Source organism: Globicephala melas, chromosome 10, assembly GCF_963455315.2.
Source record: "Globicephala melas chromosome 10, mGloMel1.2, whole genome shotgun sequence".
Classification (NCBI taxonomy): Eukaryota; Metazoa; Chordata; class Mammalia; order Artiodactyla; family Delphinidae; genus Globicephala; species Globicephala melas.
Window position 1 is genome coordinate 86596503 of NC_083323.1, and position 4623 is coordinate 86601125.

Below are 4623 nucleotides of genomic sequence, written 5' to 3' on the forward strand. Positions count from 1 at the left end.
AAATTGCTTTGGGTATTTGGAGTCTTTTGTGTTTCCATACACATCGTGAAATTTTTTGTTCTTGTTCTGTGAAAAATGCCATTGGTAGTTTGATAGGGATTGCAATGAACCTCTAGATTGCTTTGGGTAGTATAGTCATTTTCACAATGTTGATTCTTCCAACCCAAGGACATGGAATATATCTCCACCTGTTTGTGTCATCTTTAATTTCATTCATCAGTGCCTTATACCTTTCTGCATACAGGTCTTTTGTCTCCTTAGGTAGGTTTATTCCTGGGTGTTTTATTCTTTTTGTTGCAATGGTAAATGAGAGTGTTTCCTTAATTTCTCTTTTAGATTTTTCATCATTATTGTATAGAAATGCACGAGATTTCTGTGCATTAATTTTGTATTCTTCTACTTTACAAAATTCATTGATTAGCTCTAGTAGTTTTCTGGTAGCATCTATAGGATTCTCTGTGTATAGTATCATGTCATCTGCAAACAGTGACAGCTTTACTTCTTCTTTTCCAATTTGGATTCCTTTTTTTCCTTTTTCTTCTCTGATCAGCAAAGAGAGATTTGAAGATGCTGGCTATGTGGCCAAAAGCAAAGGAATGCTAGCCACAGAAGCTGAAACAGGCAAGGAACAGATTTTTCCTGTCAAGCCTCTGGAGAGCACAACCCTGGCAGCACCTTGATTTAGGCCCTAGTGAAACTAATTTTGGACTTCTGGCCTCCAGAACTGTGAGAGGATAAATTTCTTCTGTTTTAAGCCACCATATTTGTGGTAATTTGTTACAGCAACCACAGGAAACTAATATACCATCCATTATTACATCCATAAATACAGCAAATGTATTTTCTAAAATATTGGCTGAGTGATTGCTTCAGCAGCACATATACTAAAATTGGAACAATACAGAAATTAGCATGGCCCCTGCCAAGGATGACATGGAAATACATGAAGCTTTCCACATTTTTAATGCATATTCAGATGTTAACAATACATTCAAAAGAATGAAGAAAATTATTAGCTGAAATGGAAAATGAAAATAAAAAGCCTCAACGTCAAATATATAGGTTTTGTAAAATAATTTATATTAACATGAAAGGATATAAGGCAAAAATGAAAAGAATAAATCTAAAGAAATAGGGGGAAAATCTTCCTTAATTAAGACATCGCTGTATCAAGGCCAACGTCCTTTTCCGAGACCTTCATCATTACTGCCTGATGATCCATAGAATGACAATAAAATAGGAGGCATCCTAACTATACTTAGATATAAAATGAGGTGGAATGATCATGGAGTGGTGATAAGAACACTAGTTTTTCAGGATGTAAATGAATGAGACACAGGAAAATGGTTGTTGAGACATAGATAGGAAGAACCACCAATTTGAGAAACATAGGAATGACTAGAGGTACAGATAGCTTCCAGAGGGAATTCTGATTTAATTTGCATTCAGCAAGCAGCTCATGACAGCCTCATGTACTTTTCCACTATAACACATCCAAGACAGTGGTTCTCAGACTTTGGTTGGAATCAGAATCATCTAAGAACTTGGTATAAACCCAAAGGCTCAGGCCTACCCTCTTCAACAAGCCTGCTCTACTGTGTTCGTCATGAGTTCTCCAGGTGTTCTGATACAGGCCAGCATTTGAGAACCAGGGATCAAATACACAAAAGGCAAACTTGAATGTCACTGGCAGCTATGATTAGTCCCCCAAGAATGTAACAGAAAACTTAATTCTTTTCCCTCACTACCCATTCAAATCTGTCCTCTGAGGCTAATTCTAAGCAGAAATCTAAGCAGATCCCATGACTTTTCTGATCACTCTCAGAAAATAAAAAGTTCTCTGGCCACCTTTAGTCACAAAACATTTAATTTTGATATTTAAATGATCACTCCCAAGTGATACTCCAGACTCCATACTTCATTTAAAACTCCTCCCCTCCCCGCTCAGGCTAAGGAGTAGGTAGGAAACCTAGCGTGCGGAGGTTTCTAGTTCCCTCCTTCTCATTCACTGCCCTTTATCCCATCAGCAGGCTGGCTCTAGAGCTTCCAGATTTCGAGGAGACATATTAGAGAGAGGTAAGTCCCAAGGAAGTTCTTTTTTTTTTTCTTTTTGCGGTACGCGGGCCTCTCACTGTTGTGGCCTCTCCCGTTGTGGAGCACAGGCTCCGGACGTGCAGGCTCAGCGGCCATGGCTCACGGGCCCAGCCGCTCCGCAGCATGTGGGATCTTCCCGGACCGGGGCACGAACCCGTGTCCCCTGCATCAGCAGGCGGACTCTCAACCACTGCGCCACCAGGGAAGCCCGAAAGTTCTCATTTAATAGTCACCAGTATAATCTGGCACTGGTTTTCCCTGGCTTGGCTGGAATCTAAGGCTGATTCTTTCTCCTGGAGCGTGCTTGTACTTTCTATGGAGCCCTGTCACTGGCAGTGGGATCCCCCACTGTTGCTCTCTTAACACAGGTGAGGTCTCCTCTGCCTGGACATCTATGACTTCACCCTGAATTTCTGAGGCCAATTCCTTTCTCTCAAGCGCCTAACGCCCTCCAAGGTAGCTCCACTTATATCTCTCTCTTCCATGTGGCCCTCAAGAGTCCCTAGGAAGCCCGAATGAATTCTTCCTTCCAAAGACTTCTGGCAATGGCAAGCTGTTCCTGAAGCAGCCAGACTTCAGGCTTTTCTAGCAAGAGTATCAGTGCCCCAGACCCCCACACACCAGGCAACCTCTTTAAAGGGCCCCCTTGAATCCCCTCTCATTCGGCTTGAGGGGAAATGGAAGAGACATTTCATAGCACTCCAAATCAAATGATCTCTACTTAAAAGACATACAACTGAAACAAAAGAGCATGGAAAAGTAAAACAGAAAAAAATGGGTGACAGTGCATTAGGAAGCATCGAGAAAAATGAGACGAACAGCTATATTCATTTGAACAAAGTAGAACAGAAAGTAGATTTAAGCACGGACAAAAGAGGATCATGAAAATAATAAGGGGTAAAACTCATAAAATGTATCAAAATACATGAAGGAAGATTCTTGGCATTTAGAGATAATTTGACATAGGCATAATTTAACACACATTTCTCAGCCCTTAACCAATTATATAGACTACATATGATGATATAAAAAAATTAGAATAATAGAATTCAGAATTTTATATATATCAAATTTTGTAAACCTTTCAATGGAAAGTTAACCAGTGCACATGACCCTTCAAAAACAATATATACCCTGTGGAAAAAAAAATTCCAAAGTGTCAAAAATATGCTACCTATAGTCTCTCTCTACAAAAGAATAAAACTAGATATTTACGGAAGAAATAGTAAAGAAGGATCCTAACTATTTAAAAATTCAAAACCATCCTCTTAAATACTGGACCAAAAAAAAAAATCTACAATTATAAACTATTTAGGAACTAATGATAATGAATGATCTATACCCAAAATGCACAGGAGATGGTCAAGGCAATGCTCAAAGGTAATTTTATATTTTAAAATAGAAATTTAAAATAGTTTTAAATGAGTTATTTGTCCTTTATCATAATCTTAAATTCATGTATTTGGGAAAAATCCATAGAAGTCTAGGGAAAGAAAATATTAATAATTTTGAGCCTTTGGACTATGATGCTGAAAAAGAAAAAATACCTACCTTTTAATTTATTAAAAAATACTGGCTGCTTAATTTATGCTTGGCATTTTTCTATACATAAAATAGTGAACAAGTCACAGGTCTTGTCCTCAAGAAATTTAGTCAGTAGAGAATGAAGTCATTAGATAACTAGAATACAGGAAGTACCAGGAGTTCTTTGATAGTAGTAAGTCCAATACAAGGGGCCAGGGAGTAGGTAGCTGCACCATCTACAAGCCATAAGGTGACAGTGAAGGTCTTATGAGGGACCGGATACACAAACGAAGTCCTGAGAGTAAAAGGCATTATCCTTCAGGGAGAGGAGTGTGGTCAGCACAGAGAGAAGCATGTGGAAGGAGAGAGAACAGAGTGCATTAGGAGAACTGAAAATATTCAACATTGATAGACAGCAAATGATGAAATGTGCTCTTGGAGAGGTGAGCCTGGACCCTATCCTGGAAAACCTCATAGGAAATGTTAGGGAATTTCAACTTCATCCTGAGAAGGGATGAAAGTAGGGGTGTGACATAAGAAGAGGTACATTTTAGACATATGGCAGGATGGGGGTATGGCATGCTATCCTCTCCTTTCTAGGGTGCAACCCATGCCACACTAGGAGCAGAGGGGCTCAGGAATCTAGTTAGTAGAGCCAGGCATAGATGGGAGATGAAGTCAAGCAAGGAAATGAACACTGAAAACCCAAAATGATGCACAGGGAGCCAGAAACTGAATACTAACAAATACTGACTTCTTAAAAAACAGGAGATACAAAAGTGAAGGGCAAAGTAAAAGCAGCCAGAGAGAAGGGCACAAAGGAAGGATACCAAACGAAAGGAGAGTGGAGGTGCAATACTAGAACATTAACAGAGACATTATAAACTATCAGAACTGAGGAAAATTGGCAAAGCCTCCATTGGTAATATTAGGGAGAATAATTTCAGTAGAGAGTTGCACCACACTTCTACTGGATTTCCTTTATGGTCAATTGGCAAGCTACCG

The 4623-nt window shown here is 39.4% G+C and overlaps 1 non-coding gene across 1 annotated transcript; it reads left to right on the top strand.

Annotated features, from left to right (window-relative positions):
• The first annotated feature begins 860 nt into the window (after positions 1-860).
• Positions 861-963, top strand: LOC115844417 (U6 spliceosomal RNA). The gene has a single exon (XR_004036106.1). It is a non-coding gene; the product is annotated as a U6 spliceosomal RNA (small nuclear RNA).
• The last annotated feature ends 3660 nt before the right edge of the window (positions 964-4623 follow it).